We start from the raw sequence: 20189 nt of genomic DNA on the forward strand, positions 1-20189 counted from the left end.
CCGGGCATAGCGACGTAACATGGTCGCCACGCCCTTAAATCGTGCCACTTCCGCCGCCATCTTGAGGGAGTAGATTGACAGCTGCCACAAGTGTAGAGTAGTGTAGTGTAGTCTGTAGTCCTGTGTTTGTTGTCCAGCAAGTAGACGGTGTACATTATTATCTATCTCTAACTTGTCTGTTGCTCTAATTTAGCAATGGTACGACAGTGCTGCATTATCGGATGCAATGCCAAGGTTTCAGACGTTAAATTAAAAAAGTTAAATTGCACACATTTCCAACCTGGAGGAAAAGCTGTTGGAGATCAGATGTCGGAGATATCAAAGAAACGGCTTGGCATGGGTATCTTAAATACAAATGGGTATCTTACATACAATGAGATTGAGCTAACAGCTAAATTGTGTTTCTCTATGTGTCCAGTCTGAGAAACGTAGTCTAACGTGGGTCTAACGTGGGTGGCTCACGGTCACGGTGGCTGAGTAAACAGCTGTCTGTCTGTCAGCAAGTGTTCAGACGTCGGAGATATCAAATAAATGTAGTATGGCTTGGGTGTCAGCTGACGAAATAACATAACCTTCAACAACATTCCCAAACACATATAAGCTCAAACGAGCATGACAGCACACAATCAAACATATAAAGATCTGTTGGAGGCGAGGTTAGGATCAGCATCAGCGTTGCCATGTCGGCTTATTATAAGCGACTTTGGGCTTCTTTTTATGTGAAGTTGCTTGTAAAATTAGTAGTTTTGTATGGCTTATTTATAAAGTGTACTTGCTTATTTAGGCTTATTTAGGTGCTTGCTTATTTAGGCTTTTTTTTTAAAACAAAAAAAATTAAACTAGTGGTTCTCAAATATTTTCATGAAAATGTTTTGTGCCAGGGAGCATTTGTGTTGTTAGAATGTTTTAAAAAATATTCCAAATGTTCTTTATTTTATTGCAAGAGTTTTTTTTAATAACCTATGTACAAGCTCACGTGAGCTTGTAGATCGGCTATTTTCAAGTAGTCGATGTATCTAAGCCACTTCTTTTGGGCTTGTTTTCATAGACCTGGTTGCTTATTTCTCTCGCAAAATATGGCAACACTGATCGCAGGTAGCGTGCCTTTGCGTCTGCATTCAGCTTCTCTCTGTATGGTAACTCTCTGTCACGCATTGCCAGGTCCATCTTCTGTCCTTTACCAATAAATTCGCTGTAGTTCAGGACACGTCGTGACTCGTGGGTAACTGTCAATGTTGTTGATACTAGCTGTTGTTATGGAGCTCCCTTAATATGGCCACCGTAACTACTTCAGCCTAAGCTTGGCCACGCCTTTTGCCCGGAGTCTATCTACACTACTAAATAATCCCTGTGAAAATATAACATTTTATAAAGTAATTTAAACAAACTGCTTTAACAGTCATTCAGATAAGATTGTAGATCTGTCTGTATTGAAAATAGCAGATCTACAAGCTCACAAGCCAGCAACGCGTTGTGAGCTTGTAGATCTGCTATTTTCAAAATATACGGGCGCTTTCTGCGAGAGCACTCTTCTGCGCGAGCACCGGTCTAACAGGCGGCGCTGCTGTTATATTTTCATGGCCACCGGGAGATCAGACATTTAACCCATGGTCCAACACACACCAGCCTTCATTCATTAATGTTCTCTCCAGGCTATCTCTCATTAATGCGGAGCGGGACGGGACTCGCCCGTCCGACGGTCCGAGTCTCACTGGGAAATGGGAATAGCCTACATGAGGGCTTTATTTTAGTGTAACTCGAACGCGCACTGCTCGGTATGGGTTAAATACATTAATCTACAAAAGTATTCCATTCATGCCAATGTGATTGGTATCATAATATGTCATTCATGTAGGCTACAAGCCTACGTGACAATACGCTACGGGCGTGTGTGTGTGTGTGTGTGTGTGTGTGTGTGTGTGTGAGAGAGAGAGAGAGAGAGAGAGCGGCGTGTGCGAGGCGTGTGCGAGGCGTGTGCGTGTGCGTGTGCGGCGAGGCCAGCGGGGGGGGGGGGGGGGGGGGGGGCTGTTTCTTATTGGCTTTTCATGTCTTTGGTCGTATTCTGGTTCGTCTTCATGTCGTAAAATCGGGGCGTTTTGAGAATATTTATGGGGCGTGTTATTTAAATGACGCTCGTTTCAGCCGTGACATTTATCAACGCTGGGACCAAGTGTAAGCTCGGATCAGCTGTGTAGGATGCGTTGATAAATGTGACTTCGACGTTGGTGTACGCCGAATATATGGAAAAATATACGGCGGTTTATACGCTGCGTTGATAAATGAGGGCCATAGTGCTATGTAAAGCCCTCTATAGGCATATAGTGCTATGTAAAGCCCTCTATATGGACATTGCAGGCATTCAGAATGTGTCTCATCCACCATGTTGGACAAGGCAATGATTAAAAGACAGTGGCCCTCATTTATCAACGCAGCGTATAAACCGCCATATATTTTTCCATATATTCGGCCGTACACCAACGTCGAAGTCACATTTATCAACGCATCCTACACAGCTGATCCGAGCGTACACTTGGTCCCAGCGTTGATAAATGTCACGGCTGAATTTCAATAACACGCCCTTAAATATTCTCAAGACGCCCCGATTTTACGACATGAAGACGAACCAGAATACGACCAAAGACATGAAAAGCCAATAAGAAACAGTTTCCCCCGCTGGCCTCGCTGCACACGCACACGCCTCTCTCTCTCGCTCTCTCTCTCACACACACACACACACACACACACACACACACACACACACACACACACGCGCGTGCGCCCGCCCAACTTTGTCTTTCATGTCCGTGTCCGTAGCGTAGCGGTACATGAGACTCGGGCGGAATGCAGTGATTCCGTGCCGCCACGTTAATATTGGAGCGTCGGGTTTATATCCTTAACCCAGCCAGGTTGTGTAGCCTACATAACTCTCTATGACATAACTCCATAACATAGGACAAGCTACTGTAAGTTTGTAGACCTCACTGTCAGTGAAAAGATGGTCGGGGCTCCCGAAAATTCTCTCGCAGAAGCACTGCTGCGCTGAAAATAGATATCTCGTGTTGTGTTTATAGTGAACTAAAGACGGTTGTGTCCTCACCCAAATGCGCAGTTGCCCGGTCGGGCAACCCCAAAGCAAACTCCACCTGCCCGCAAGTTTAGTTTACCTACCACGGGCAGTCGGGCAGCCGTTAGTGTCAATCCCTGTGTCTTCTAAATCAGTGGTTCTCAAACCTTTTCGTGCCAAGGAGGACCACCCAAAATGATGTATTTGGCCCGCAGACCCCTATCTGAAAATGCTTTGTGCCAGGGACCCCCCAGAAGAGAAGATTTGTTGTTGTTTTTTTCAGAAATAGCAGATGTACACGCTTGTATATCTGCAGCCTGGACCTCTGTCGTCGCGGTCCAGTCACCTAGGCCGACATACTGCCTAAAATATTGGTGTCTGTATCGGTGAGTGTTCCAGCCTATGATACAATACCTCATCATTTATCACATGATAATATTTAATTTAGTCACATTTTGATCGCTTCAGTTGATATTGATGTTTTATACTCTTAGTGTACTATTTGTATTATTATTTTACTAACTTGTAGCTGTCCTTTAACAATTATTGTGCAGCTACAATGTATCGTTAACCTAGTATCTAGTATCGTGATTCGAATCGTATCATGAGTTGAGTGATATCTGATATAATAATTGCTGTTATGGCTGATAACCGATATAAACCGTTCCATTCTGAAAAAGGCATATAAACACTGTAATTGGAAAAGCAATGCCTTCTTTTTTAAAGAAGGCATTTGTCTTTTTCTGCCTTTTATGTATAGTTCTATAGTATAGATGGACAGGAAACAGAGGATAGAGATGGGGAGAGACATGCAGCAAAGGCAGGAACCCGCGGTGAGCTGTCAGGCTGCTTATGAGCCTAGGTGCCCGGACCTCTAGGCCAGTGGTCCGGGCCCTGATATATTACTGATATATTATCTTGATATCGGTTCGATACTGATATTGCATTTAAGGCCAACATTGGCCAATACCGATATGATGACCGATTAATTGTCCACCCCTACTGTGTGTGTGTGGGGGGGGGGGGGGGGGGGGAGGCATCGCGACACATTGTGAGCTTGTACATTGGCTATTTTCAAATGGCCTAAATGTATATAGGGCTGAAGTGGTTCCTGTATGTTTTGTGATACTGTATGGGGTGCTGCTAACAGAATGGTTCAGTCATGAGACGTTATTTCTCTTTATTCCATGCTTTGCAGTGGAGGGGAGCTGCCCGGCTATGTGCTTCTGTACGGCTGTTTATTTCTCTTTATTCCATGCTTTGCAGTGGAGGGGAGCTGCCCGGCTACGTGCTTCTGTACGGCTGTTTATTTCTCTTTATTATGCTTTGCAGTGGAGGGGAGCTGCCCGGCTACGTGCTTCTGTACGGCTGTTTATTTCTCTTTATTCCATGCTTTGCAGTGGAGGGGAGCTGCCCGGCTACGTGCTTCTGTACGGCTGTTTATTTCTCTTTATTATGCTTTGCAGTGGAGGGGAGCTGCCCGGCTACGTGCTTCTGTACGGCTGTTTCTCGGCGCTGGGCTGGGTCTGGGCCGTGGTCCTGCTCAGGGTGGAGAGACGCAGGGTGCTGGTGATGGATCGCACCCGAGGACACAGCGCCGCCCTGCTGCTCTTCTGGGCCCTGGCCTTCTGTGCAGAGAACCTGGCCTTCGTCTCCTGGTTCAGCCCTCACTGGTGGTGGGCTCTGGAAGACCCCCAGCAACAGGTGAGAGATGGTTCAGTCCTCACTGCATGGTGTTGGGCTCTGGGAGACCCCCAGCAACAGGTGAGAGACAATGTTGCCAGATATTGTGAGAGAAATAACCAGGTTTATGAAAACAAGCCCCAAAAAAGGACGGCTAGGTCACATGAGCATTTTAAACTTATGTCTCCCAGTGGATATTTGAAAATAGCCGATCTACAAGCTCACAACGCGTTGCGGTGCAACACGTTGTGAGCTTGTAGATCGGCTATTTTTTTTAAACTTCTTGGGGAAAATATATATATATTCTTTTTACATTTTAACAATACAAATCTGGTACAGGGGTCCTTGGCACAAAAACTATTTTTAGATGGGGGTCCGTGGACTAAAATACTGGTGTCGGTATCGGTGAGTGTTCCAGCCTATGCCGATACGATACCTTTGTCATTTATCACATGATAATATTTCATTTAGTCATATTTTAATCTCTTCAGTTGATGTTTTATACTCTTACTGTACTATTTGCATTATTCCTTTACAAACTTGTAGCTGCACTTTAACATTTATTAATGGATTTATTTATTTATTCCTGAATCAGTGGTTCTCAAATCTTTTAATTTCTGAGAGTGTACAAATGGAACCAAATGGACCCGTAAGTGGTCCCAGTGTTTGTACACTCTCTGAGTTACAGACCTGTAAGGGTCCATTTGGAACCCTCTCAAGGAACCCTGAGGGTCCGTGGACCCCACTTTGAGAAGCACTGTCCTAGATGTGTTTAAACTACACACTGGTATTGGATCAGTACTCAGTATTGAGCGATACTCAAGCTATGGGTATCAGGAAGGAAAACATCTGTACATCTACTAACAAAATAACTGACACTGGAATTGGGGAAAAAAAACGTTTTATTTATCTGAAATGTAGGCATGTAACGTAAATCTATTAAAATCGATTCAAACTGGTGACAATTTAAATCCATTTAATAAAAAATGTATCGCGATGCAAAAAATAGTCCACAAAAGAAGAAAATACAGGATTTTTGTAAGAGAATTGATGGAAAGAGTTTTCAGTCATTTGCTACTGTATTGAAAAGAGGATGAGAGAAAACACATTATTATAGTATAGAAAATACTTTTGTCTGGAAAATTATTGTGTTTAAGAAAATGTATCGTGAACCTAGTATCGTGATTCGAATCGTATGGTGAGTTGAGTGATATCTGATATAATAATTGCTGTTATGGCCGATAACCGATATAAACCAGAAAAAAAAGAATCATTCATTTTGTCCATTCTGAAAAAGGCATATAAACACTGAAATTGGAAAAGCAATGCCTTTCTTTTTTTTAAAGATATATTTTGGTCTTTTTCTGCCTTTTATGTATAGTTTTATAGTATAGATGGACAGGAAACAGAGGAGAGAGATGGGGAGACACAGGGTGCATCCACACATGTACGTCAAGTTGTCGTACGGAAGTCGGAAGTCCCATCCACTCCCATGTTATAGGAAAAACCGGGACGGAACTTCCGGCATTTAACTTAACATGGGAGTGGATGGGACTTCCGTACGACAACTTGACGTACATGTGTGGATGCACCCACATTCAGCAAAGACCGCTAATTAAAACACGTGTGTGTGTTTGTCTGTCTGTCTGTCTGTCTGTCTGTCTGTCTGTCTGTCTGTCTGTCTGTCTGTCTGTCTGTCTGTCGCATTGTGTGACAACTGCAGGAGTTAAAGGAGTAGTTATCCAAAACTTTGTTGCATTCCTGAGCCAATCATTTGATGACCAGAGGAATTGGTCCTATTGACCGATGACCCGGTCATCAAATGAATGATGATGACTCACCACTAAACACCCTGCCGCTCATCAAAGAGCGAAAGACATTTCACGTGATGAGTGACAACTATTTGTCTTTGAAGGTTAAATGTGTTTTTATTTATTGTGCTGCCTAAAAATAGATGTTAAATGGTGCATTTATATATGGTAAATGGTGCATTTATATAGCACTTTTAGCCAAAGCGCTTTACATAGATTGTGCATTACATTCACCCATACATTCATACACCGATGGAGGAGGAAACCATGCAAGGCACCAACCTGCTCATCGGGAGCAATAAGGGGTTCAGTGTCTTGCTCAAGGACACTTCCACACTAACTCTGGGGGAGCCCGGGATCGAGAATCCGACCGCTCTACCAGCCACTCTACCCCTGAGTCACTGCCGCCCCAGATGTTATGTCTCAATGAGGTCTACCTGGTTAAATAAAGGTTTAATTCAAATATTATATTAATAATAATATACAATTATTTAATAATGGGGCATGGTGCTGGGTTAGTGTTCACAGTAAGAGCATTACATAATAATGCTAAAACTATTCAACAATGGAACATTAATAATGGTTCCCCCAAATGTTTATGATTGATTGATCATTAAAACAAAATGCCCACAGCCCACCCATCTGACCACTTAACATGGTGTGTTCAGTGAATTGACACCCACATCCTTTAAAAAAAACAGAAGTCTCGCTAGACGAGATTGAAATCTCGAGATTTCAATCTCGTCTAGCGAGACCTCTGTTTTTTTTTTTTTTTTTTTTTTTGGTTGCATAGTGTTCTGTCACTATGAATGTCAGATCTCAAAAAAAAAAAAAAAAAAAAAAAGCTATTAAAATATGTGATCTAACCTAAGGCCAATCCGCTTCAACTGTAAGTGAGATTCCCCATTCAAGTGAATGAGGCAGCTTAGAGGGCTTTTAAGCTCTGGCGGACCAGGGGTGGAGTTATGAAATTTTTCTACTGTACCATTCATCCTAAGATATCATAACATCATAGAAAAGGTAATAAAACTTTAGTCCAAAATTCTCCTTTAAGTTTAAATTGTGAACCTGTTCTAACTGAGGTTCCACAGTGATAAACAGGGTTAAACAGCATATTCTATTTTTCATTTTCTTTCTGGTGTAAATCTCACTTCTCACTGATGAAAAAACCTCAAAGAAAATCCCTCTCTGACATTTACTGAATTAAACAACTGGCATTTTAATTAGAAGGATCTCTCCAATTCATTATAAATCACTTCACTGACAAATATCCCCCTCCCCGCCTGGCTTACGTCCTCCAAACACCATGGTGGATTCGAACCCAGACTAGGGCCGTGAGCGTGCTGGACCGGCGCCCCGGCCTCGTTTACCACATGTACTACTTTAGCATCTAAATAGCAGATCTACAAGCATTACGCTCTGCTCAGCCCCTCCCCTCTGTGTGAGTGTGAGGCCCTGATTGACAGACTGTTCCCACCTGGACAGCCCAGCTGTACAGTCTGTTCATTGGACTGGTGTGTGTATATAAGGAGTGTTATTTTCTGGTGTTTGCTGCTGTGCTTTTTGTATTCCTGCTCCAGTTGCTTTCTTGTTTTGTATTTTAGACCTTGAAGTTTGTGTTTCCTTCTACTAGAGGAGTTGATCAGATTTCATTCAGGAGTTTTCATTTTTTTTGTCAAAACTTTCCTTTGTGTGTTTTCTGTGTTCGGGGTTCTATACCGGGATGTGAGCGTGACACACAGAGCAGGCTGTACATCATGCATAGCACCAATAAATCGTTGTCGTCGGGCAGAACCCTTGTATCTCCATATTGAACTTTGAATGTGCTTTCGTAAGATTAATGGCCGATTTACAAGCTCACAACGAACGTAATGTGATGCGTTGTGAGCTTGTAGATCGGCTATTTTCACTGTTTTGAAAATTGTACATTTTGTTTATGATAAAGGAACGTTTCTAGACATACAAGGTTTCTGCCTGACATCAACAAAATGTCAGATGTGAAACCTTCAAGCTAACCACAAGCCTGCCTCTCTGTAACCACCATCTCTGTAGGTCTCTGTACAAACAGACACAATGAACAGACACAATGTTATGCTTTCTATATCAGTATAATATGTAAGGAGTTATTGTGTCATATTATCACCAGCTGTAATTCATAATCTGGTGATCAGTATGTGTTTATTCTACTGGCTGGAATGCAAGAAACAGATGCAAAACTTGCCATGTTAATGAGCATGTGAGAATTTTCAGGAGTGCATGCTTGAATGATCACATTTTTACATCAGATGACCTCAGTGAAAAGTGGATAATGGACAGTGTTTAGACCCATGTCCTGCCCTGTAAAGCTAGCCAGGACTGCATCTATAATACTTTAGATTGGGACAAAAACGATGCTATTGTAGTCAATGAATAACATGACTCTAGTAGTGGTCAATACAGGCTCCATCAGATTATCACACATTTAATACTCCTGACATGGAAAATCATGTAATGAAAGCTTTGCTGTTATTGAAAATGTACATTATGTACAGTAGATGAGAGATTTAGTTGAAGGTTTCCACAGTCACCACACACAGTGGTGTAGTGGAGGAGATATCAACACACTGCACAGAAACACAAATATACATTGTTCAGTAGCCTGCTGATTCTGAATATGTCAAACCATTTCAATACTCATTTGCCAAATATATTCATATTTATTGTGATCTGTGTTCTCTATTTGAAAGGTTAAGAATGCAACACACACACACACACACACACACACACACACACACACACACACACACACACACACACACACACACACACACACACACACACACACACACACACACACACACACACACACACACACACACACACACACACACACACACACACACACACACACACACTCGTTGCCTAATGCCCACATGTATAGCAGCCCCTCCTCTCACTCAAAGTGCTGAACGCAGCTCAAATGATTGTACTTCCTCTTTCCATCTCTCTAGCATCATTTGGACTACAGTCTTTTCAGAACAGGCACTGAGGGGGAAAAAACAACAACCCCCCCAAATAGCCAATCTACAACGCCTCGCACTGCGAGGTGGAACCGAGACAAACTTAATGTAATGCCTACAATTCCAAGAGCTTGTCAAGGTGGGGTGGTCCCCAGTTCAAATAGGATTATTTTGAGGGATCCCCAGTTCAAATTGTGGGTTGTGGCCTGAAAAGTTAGTGAACATTTGGTGTAGACTAGAGAACAGCACTAGAGGAGTGCACTTGTCTGTCCAGTGTGATGGTTTACCAACCGTCCCTTGAAACAAGGAATCGTCACTTATTTGGAAACTAAAAACACGTTCCTTATTGAACTGATAAGCTTTGTATCTTATTTTTGGGGAATCAATCAATGACACACACAGTACCGGCCCGAGCAATTTGGTGCCCTAGACAGGATTTTACCTGCCTAGGGGGCAATGCCACTTGACCTTTGGTGTTGTCACATTTTGGAGGGCATAAAGGCCAAATGCCAGTATCAATGCCAGTATCAATATTTGTTACATTCAGCCCTGGACTTCACTGACTGTATAGGTAGGGGTCACATTAATCACATTAGAATCACAGATTAGAGATTGAATGTTATATTTTCCCCACAAGTTATTTTCATTCAAATTAAATGTAATTGAACTTGCACTATTAATGACTTTGACTTTAGTTGATTTTTCACCATTTAAAATATAGTATTTCTTAATTATTAATAATAATTAGAGCTTGTAGATTGGCTATTTTCACCATTTTAAATTGTTTTTAAATAATAATAATTTAAAAAAAGGAACAGGAGCTTTGTTTGGAGTTATTCATTTATATTTATTGCTGGATATTAAGACTCATTATTTGGGGATTTTGGCTGTATGTTGTCAAATGTATAAATCTATATTTTGCTGTTGGTCGGGGCACATCGGTCCGTACGGAATTCTCTCTCTCTCTCGTGCTCTCTCTCTTGCTCTTGCCCCCCTCTCTCTGTCAAAAGCGTTGCTTGGCTTCAGCGCATTTTAAGCTGGAATATAGGCTCGAAATCAAACCTACCCACTGGTCATATGCGATTTTATAGGGGGGGCAAGGGGGGCAATTGCCCCCCCTGATTGGCCAGCCCAGTTCTGATCTATTGACAAAAAAAATATTATTTTTTTGTATTTTTTTCGATTGATTCATCTAGCTATTTATTGAGTTCTCATACGGATTTGTCATTTGCATACAAGTGACATTAGGCATTGTAAATGAAACGACAGCCTGCCAGGTACTTAACAAGGTGTTAACAAAGTGACCACCATGGATGGAGCTCTCTCTCTCTCTCTTTGATCTCTGCTCTGCAGGAGTTAACAAGCATATCTTTGTCCTCTGACAATCTAAATCAAACTAATAAGGACTTTATCTGTCACCCTGACATGTGTGTGCAGGATTTAACACGTTAGCAATCTGTGACACTTACATGGAATGTTACATTATTAGTTACATTGTTTGTTTTGCCTACTTTGCAACTGTTTGATAGTTTAATTGTTTTATTGGCTGAAATAGGCTACTTTGCAGATAGAGTACCGTTTTTTATTCAGTGTTCATAATATAGGATAATGTATTTGTATCAGTATTAGCCATATGATGACAGTAGATTTATAGTGTTGTCTGTTGACAATTTGTTGATCTGTGAGCCCAGCCCACCTGCTATTTACAGAGGATACAGGATAGGTGGGCACTAGGGACATCTGGGCACCTTGATGTAAAATTGGCTATTTTTTGCAAAATGTTTAAAATTTTAATATTTGAAAAATGTTCTTAAGTAATGTAAAGTGTACATGATGTGAACATGCACGGTACATCAATATCATTATTAATTGTATCCTTCAAATCCTTGTTTATGTCCAAAAACTGGATATACAGGTTTTGTAGAAATGTGTAGAAATATTATACCTTAATTTTCGAATGTTTAAGCATGTTCTAATCATGTACACTTTACTTTACTTAAAAACATTTTCCAAATATGAAATGTTTTAACATTTTGGAAAAAATATCCAATTTAACACAGAGGTGCACTCCAAATCAGTTAACCACTCTAACCCTGTTTACACTTAGGCTATTCAATATTAGCCATTTAAATCTCTTGTGAGCTTGTAGATCTGCTCTTGAGATCTACTGTAGGTTGGTATACTGGCAGTTTTGTGTGTGTGTGTGTGTGTGTGTGTGTGTGTGTGTGTGTGTGTGTGTGTGTGTGTGTGTGTGTGTGTGTGTGTGTGTGTGTGTGTGTGTGCGTGCGTGCGTGCGTGCGTGCGTGCGTGCGTGCGTGCGTGCGTGTGTGTGTGGCCCTGAGATTTGGTTCCATTTGTACACTCATACAAACCCATAAGGGGCCATCTGTAGCCCCCTCAAGGAACCATGAGGGTCCCTGGACCACACTTTGAGACCCACTGGTGTAGCAGACAGTGTTTCCAGTGAGTCAACACCCTCACCCTGACTCTGTTTGACCAGAATGGAACTGAGCCTTCATTAGTATCACTAGAAGCTCGGCCGCCCTTCGGGCGGCCGAGGGTCTAGCCCTTCGGGCGGCCGAGGGTCTAGTCGGGGACCGGCCTACACAGGAACGATGTAAATAGGGAATGAATGCTCCACCCTTTAAATCAAACCCCATTATACCTGTTGTCATAGGACCCGTTTTGGCCATCTGTTTGTCTGTGTCCATTTATGCCCATCTGTGTGTGCATTTATGCCCATATATGGAGCTATCTGTGTCTGTGATATATGGACATCTCTGTATGTGTCTGGGTGTGTCCCTTTTATGCCCGTATATGCAGGGGTGCACATAACTTTTTAGGTCTGGTACGCAGAAGAGCACCTGGACATGTGACTTGGTGCGCATGGCGCCCGTCCCGTTTTGTCAACGGGGGGGGGGGGGGGGGGGGTTCAGCACGGTGCCCACCGGACAGTCTTGTCAACGGGGGAGGGGGGGGGGGGGGGGCGGGGGGCGAGAAAAAAAGGACGCTCTGCGAGAAAAAAAGGACGCTCTGCTTCTAAATTCCGCCGATTTTCGCCGTTTTTTTTCTCACGCTGTTAGATAAAGCCCCCAAGGTTGGTGCCCTGTGCTGCTGCGCTGATTTTATCCGCCAGATTGGGACGTTCACAGCATATTTTGCAACATTACGGTTCATCATCGGTGACGAGTGCCTCTAACAGCCGCTGCTGGCTGCGTGCACGCAGCGAGGCAATGCGAGGCGATGCGAGGCGACGCGAGTCATATATCTACCCCTGTGCCTAATGGCTGTACATGGGGCCGACGGGTGCTTTAGAGTGATTGTGTGAGTGTGGCTTCAGGAAGTAAATTCCTAGCCTCGATCTCCAGGTTTTTATTTTTTAGTTTTGCCATAAAATAAAAGCTTGGAAATTCCTGTCCCAGCTGTTGGTGCGCAAAAGCGCCTCGCGTCGCCTGATGTGGTGCGCTTTTTTTTTTTTGGGTGCGCATGCGCACCTGCGCACCAGTTATGTGCACCCCTGCGTATATGGAGATCTCTGTGTCTGTCTGTGTCGTTGTCTTATGTTTGTCTCCCCCGTCTGCACCTCATCCAACTCAGATCTTGACTGATCCTTGTTTTCTTCAGTAAAAGCAGCACAGTTAATTAATTCTTCATCACCGATCTCATCAAAAAAACTGTCTCCTCCTCTGTCTGCTCCTCCTGTCTTCCCACCAGATGTTGACTGTTCCATCTGCTCCCCAGGAACACTGTCTCCTCCTCCGTCTGCTCCTCCTGTCTGGCCAGCAGATGTTGACTGTCCCATCTGATCCCCAGCAACAGCCTTATTAGCTTTCCATTTCGCATCCCAATCGAGTTTTGTAATTCTTTGGTTCATTTTTCTTTTTTCCTGCTCCAGTTTTTGTATATAAAGAAGGACTTGAGTCGATGTCTTGAAGGCCTGCTCCTGCAATTCCTTCCGGCTTTCCATGAACTTGCACTGATAATTTAGAAGTACCAAGTTGTTACGAATTATTTCTCCTTCACCGGGGTTTAGCTTTGGTAGCTTTTCTGGAGTACTCATTTTTTTGAGAGCTGCTTATAGACTATATGCAGAGGTCTGTCAAGAGTGCTGGACTTAGCTTAGAAGCCGGCTTATATAATTTCATCTGTCACCTCGGAGTGAGAGGAAGAAAGACTGTATAGTTTATGCCACACTCAGAGATTTTTTGTTGACTCATCTAGTGTATGTGATGCCTTTTATGAAGTGATGTCACAATGAGTCAGCGCTTGCTCCGGAACAGCCCGATGTCAGTCATCTCCACATACGGAGATTCCAAACCTTTCGTGCCGGATCCGAAAAACTGTGTATCGGGTCGGGTCGAGGCCTAGCTAAGATCGTAGGCAAAGGTCTGAGCTATCTGTGTGCGAAATTTGGAGTCTGTAGCACCAACCATGTGCTTTCAGGGCTCATCCATGCGATTCGGGCCAATTTGGATTCGGCGTCCATTGGCTTCAATTAGTAGTCAGGACTCCGCATATGGAGATTCCGAACCTTTCGCGTTGGTTCCGGAAAACCGCATATCGGGTCGGGTCGAGGCCTAGCTAAGATCGTAGGCAAAGGTCTGAGCTATCTGTGTGCGAAATTTGGGCTCATCCATGCGATTTGGCCCAATTCGGCCTCGGCTTCAATTAGTAGTCACGATGCCTAGTTGTAGGCTGTTAGCACACTTTTGGCCAGTCAGTCAGTCATATAGAAATGTTAGTTTTTCTATATTATTGGATTGCATTGAAATGCACTGGCACATGTAGCCTTATTGGCCTAGCACTGTTTGTAGCTTTAATAAACAACAGAAGTTGTTCAAAGATTGTGTCTCATGATGAGTCATTATCAGTTTGAGCCCAGGTGTTTGAATTTGAATATTTTATTAGGCAAAAAAGACATTAAATACAATTAAAATACTTTGTCTAAAAGGTCCTTCCAAAACAGTCCTTGCGGTCTTGTTTCCATTGAGGTCCTTAGTATTCAATTCATAGTCAAATGGTTTTCATTTAGTCTGTAAGTTATGAATTCATACACAGTAATAGTCTTAGTGTTCATTTAATTCAAATGAGTGTACAAATGGAACCAAATGGACCCATCTTTCAGAATTAAATCAAAAACCAACCTTCACAAATACTGTCTCTGAGTGTTGGATTGGTTCAGTCTTCACAGTATGTAGGCATGCAATTTTTTTTCAGCGGTACGGTATGGCGGTGGGCGGTGTGCATGCGCATGCACCATACCGTGCCGTACATGCACGTGCTCGTGAAAAAAATACTGGCCACACGCCGTGGTGTCCTGTCCAACCACCAAAACACCACTCTAGGCATGTATGTGGACTTATGCTTTAAGGTATTCATGTACAGTACTGTAAGGGCGCGTGTGCGTGTGTATGTTTGTAGGTCCCTGTGGGAGATATTCCACGCTATTTTAGTTCAACACTGATTGCTACAGAGCGATTGGGGGGGGGGGGGGCAACACTTTAGGCATCAGGGGCAAAGGGGACGGTGCTCAAGCCCCCTCAATCCCTGCTGAGGGGGCAGGGGCGTAGCCACGGGTGGGCCTGGGCTGACCCGGTGAAGTGGAAATGTTTGTTTGTGGAGTGAAACATCATTTCATATAGGGTTGTCCGATATTGGCTTTTTTACCGATAACCGATATACCGATATTGTCCAACTCTTAATTACCGATACCGATATCAACCGATACCGATATATGCGGGGATTATTGTGATTAGGGTAAGCTCAAATTTCATATCACACACACCATATACAGTAAGAACTCCTGTAACTTATTTATAAAGCAAAAAAAAAAAAAAAAAAAAAAAACTTTTTTTTTTTTCAAAAACCGATACCGATATTTTCCCGATATCAATTTTTATGCTAATATTGGCCGATAATATCGGGAGGCCGATAATATCGGACATCCCTAATTTCATATATGCCTGTAGTGTCCGTGTCAGCAATCAGCATGGCAAAACAATTGCCCATAAAGCAAGTGCTTTAAAAAGGCCAGACTGAACAAAATGCAGCTCTCCAGCCTGTCGCCCAACAATAACAACAGGCAACAGCCGGTCGGTCGTTGACAACAACAATAATATGTTAGCTTTTGTAATAGAAATAGAATCCTCCGACCTAATGCCTACTCTCCCTGCTGCAGCCGCAGCCCCTGTGAACCCGCTGCTGCCGCCGGTGTCAGCAGGTATTAGTGATGTGCGGGTCGGGTTTTTTCATGACCCGCCCCGCCACGGAACCCAACCCGCCTCAACCCAGCCCACAAACCCATATATAAATATATGGTTCAACCCGAGCCCCGCGGGTCGTACCTATAATTCTGTAAAATCATGAAGGTTAGAAAATAATCTTCAAGTATACACCCCAAGTGTATTCAAACTGTGTTATTGTTATTATTCTTATTCTTATTAGGAATAAAGACAAAACAAGATCATGTGATTTTTTGAGAGCGGCTGACCCGCTCACCCGCAGCCCGCATAATTGCCTCTGAAATCCTGACTCAACCACCTGCGCCCCGGGTTGACCCGCGGGACCCGCGGGTTACGGGTCGGCCCGCTCATCACTAGCAGGTACGGAATGGGAGCTTTTTTGTGCACTGTCTACTGTGCTGCGTGTGGGTCATATTGGCCTCAGTGTTTTGCCTGGAGGAGGTCAACGGGGCATCGCGACACCTGTCAGTATTTTGATGAAAATGAAGGCAAAAATTATAATTACCGTAAATACGTTTTTTTTTGTTTTAAACTTGCTTGCCCACCCACTCCTGCCTAGGCCCAGCCTATACTAGCACTCTGGCTGCGCCACTGCTGAGGGGGCTTTCCCTGGTTTACGTGCAACTACAGTCTGCAGGCTAACAGGAGTGATTTTAAGATAGCTCATCTGCTCATATGTTTACTGATCTGGAATCTGTTCCTGTCAGATACATGCAGCTGTTCAGAGACATGAAAACGTAACAAAATTAATAAGACAGATGTTCTACTTTTTGAGGGTCTATGAGCAGAATCACTCTATAAATCAACGTCTATCAATTCAGTGATACATGTTATGACTTTGAAAACACTGAAATATGAACATCAACAAAAATAAATAAAATCTCCCAGTATCATCTCATGTGAGTGTCTATGTAGAACTCATATCATGTACTGTTATACACTGAGCTTTGAGCTAACTTCAGCATAGCTAAAGGCTTTAGTCATGTAGAAACCAGGGTCGTGATGAAGAAGAGAAGGTGCTTCCTCTTATGTATAGAGAAGAGGAAGTGCAGTCTGCACGCTAACAGGAAGTGAGAGAGTGAGGTTAGTTTCAACACACTGATGTTCACATCTCTGTAGGGGGACAAGCACAGTGACTCTGCCTGGTCAGCAGTGGTCTAAAGTAACTAAGTACATTTACTTAAGCACTGTACTTAAGTCAAATGTTGAGGTCCTTTTACTTTACTGGAGTATTTCCAATTGTCTATATACTTTTACTTCTACTCCACTACATCTCAGAGGCAAATATTGTACTTTTACCCCACTACAATTATTTGAAATCTTTAGTTTCTAGTTACTTTGTAGATTTTTATTGTTATTACAAAACATACGTTAACCACTTCAGCCCTGTATACATTATTTTATATATATATATATATATATATATATATATATATATATATATATATATATATATATATATATATATATATATATATATACACATATACACACACACACACACACACACACACACACACACACACACACACACACACACACACACACACACACACACACACACACACACACACACACACACACACACACACACACACAGAGGGAGAGAGAGTTGAAAGTGTATAACTCAACAGTGGGTGTCTGTTTAACCCATTAGAGGAGTAGTTAAAATGTCTTATTTTCTATCAATTACACACCCCATGAAGTATTGAATGCGTGGATTTTTTTTTGTTTGTTTTTGAAGCATTCCTGAGGCAATTATTTAATGACCGGGTGCATTTCCGGTAGGAGACACAAAGAGACTCCTTTGAGTCTCCTACCGGATACAATAGCATCTTTCCGCCGGTAATCACATTATTGGCTCAGGAATGTGACACAAACAAATCTATGAATTCAAGGCTTCATGGGGTGTGTAATTCATAGGAAATAAGTATTTTTTGGGGTGAACTAGCCTACTCCTTTAAGACCTGAGGCCGACTCTGCAAATGTCTTTTAATTCCCATTTCACACTCAAGCATGCACACACACACACACACACACACACACACACACACACACACACACACACACACACACACACACACACACACACACACACACACACACACACACACACACACACACACACACACACACACACACACAGCATACTTATGTACCCTCCAATTGGACACTTCTTACTCCAGAGTATGTTGACACTTGCAGTTTTGTAGGAAGGATTCAGCATGCAGCAACAGTTAAATGTTGTAGACAGTGTTGTTGTGCAACACATTCTCACCTTTGAATGTGATTGAGGCTCTAAGGCTGCTGCCATTAGAGCCACTACCCCCCCCCCCCCCCCCCCACCCCCACCCCCTGCAAAACTATAATATACACAGCGATGACACAATTAACCAGATTGCAACAATACAACAATGTTTGGACTACATAATTTACAAGATGCGAGTTGAAAAAACTAAAATAATCACTCTATGAAACCCCAGAAGAATGAATTACAGAGATTAAAAAAAACATCTTTTTCTAGTGAAATTCTCCTGTGAAGTTGTTTCAGACAACTTAAAGAGAAAAGGCTCTGTTATTTATTTTATACAACTAGTCTGTCAAGAGCCTTTCATAGAAGAGCTTGCCAGCTATTCGGTTTTTAAGTCTGACGTCATTTTGTAGTCCGACGTCACGTCCGGATCCAAAAGGCACCAGCGTCGTCCACTCTTCATTGTAAACAAACATGTCGGAACCCGTGAATCTTTTTGCAATAAACCATTGAGGGTTAAAAAGGGTCTTAATGCTAATAGCATAGACAGTAAAAAGTAGGCTAATATATATTTATATACATATTTACTTATTATTAACATTACAAAATGTATTTTTTATATTTATTTATATGTATTTATATATAGATATTTATAAAATAACGATTTCCTCTTCTCTTTGTCGTTGCCAGGAAAGCGGTAGAATGACCCTTTAGACAGCACTGCGCACATTGGGAAAACACACACTTGGAGCCGGAAGTTGTTCTGACGGGGCGCAACGTCACAGCTTAACAACAGAATAGATCCAAGAGCCTCTCTTCACTTCCATAGCAAGAGCCTCTCTTCACTTCCATAGCAAGAGCCTCTCTTCACTTCCATAGCAAGAGCCTCTCTTCACTTCCATAGCAAGAGCCTCTCTTCACATCCATAGCAAGAGCCTCTCTTCACATCCATAGCAAGAGCCTCTCTTCACTTCCATAGCAAGAGCCTCTCTTCACTTCCATAGCAAGAGCCTCTCTTCACTTCCATAGCAAGAGCCTCTCTTCACATCCATAGCAAGAGCCTCTCTTCACTTCCATAGCAAGAGCCTCTCTTCACTTCCATAGCAAGAGCCTCTCTTCACTTCCATAGCAAGAGCCTCTCTTCACATCCATAGCAAGAGCCTCTCTTCACTTCCATAGCAAGAGCCTCTCTTCACTTCCATAGCAAGAGCCTCTCTTCACATCCATAGCAAGAGCCTCTCTTCACTTCCATAGCAAGAGCCTCTCTTCACTTCCATAGCAAGAGCCTCTCTTCACTTCCATAGCAAGAGCCTCTCTTCACTTCCATAGCAAGAGCCTCTCTTCACTTCCATAGCAAGAGCCTCTCTTCACTTCCATAGCAAGAGCCTCTCTTCACTTCCATAGCAAGAGCCTCTCTTCACTTCCATAGCAAGAGCCTCTCTTCACTTCCATAGCAAAAGCCTCTCTTCACTTCCATAGCAAGAGCCTCTCTTCACTTCCATAGCAAGAGCCTCTCTTCACTTCCATAGTAGCAAGCAAAACAAAGGTTTCTGGACAACGGATGGCAGACACTGTGGACACATACTGTACGTGTTGACGTTTTCATTTGAAATGACATTTTGAGAAGTATCTCTTCTGCAGTTCAGAGGCAGAGAAGTCTGAGCTTTTATTGTGGCGGGATTCAGGTTCCTTCTTTTGGTCCAGTAAGCCTACTGCAGGGGTCAGAGGCGTCTCCTGCCGTCACCTCTCCTCTGGTTGTCTGATGTACTCCTTCTCTTCCTCTGCACACGCACGCACGCACACACAAGTATATATTTAATTATATATTTTTCATAAAGGTGTGTGTGGGTGAATAAGTATATTTAATATATTGTAGGTATAAACAAGTGTAAGTGTGTATGTTAAAAAACATAGGTGTATGTGCGTGTGTATGTAATATGTAGAATTAAATGAGAAGGGTGTGTGTACTTATGCCTGTGTGTTTGTGAGAGAGAGAGAGAGAGTGTGTGTGTGTGTGTGTGTGTGTGTGTGTGTGTGTGTGTGTGTGTGTGTGTGTGTGTGTGTGTGTGTGTGTGTGTGTGTGTGTGTGTGTGTGTGTGTGTGTGTGTGTGTGTGTGTGTGTGTGTGTGTGTGTGTGTG

General features: G+C 42.8%; 1 protein-coding gene across 1 annotated transcript in view; it reads left to right on the plus strand.

Moving 5' to 3' along the window:
* Nucleotides 1-4708: 4708 nt before the first annotated feature.
* abcb6a (ATP binding cassette subfamily B member 6 (LAN blood group) a) overlaps nt 4709-20189 on the plus strand; it is a gene marked incomplete at its 3' end in the record, with an annotated part of 160583 nt that continues 145102 nt past the window's right edge. Inside the window, exon 1 of the mRNA XM_084051657.1 lies at nt 4709-4768. The remainder of the gene's footprint in view (nt 4769-20189) is intronic.

The sequence above is a fragment of the Gymnoscopelus microlampas genome (assembly GCF_963454915.1).
Source record: "Gymnoscopelus microlampas genome assembly, chromosome: 24".
NCBI lineage: Eukaryota > Metazoa > Chordata > Actinopteri > Myctophiformes > Myctophidae > Gymnoscopelus > Gymnoscopelus microlampas.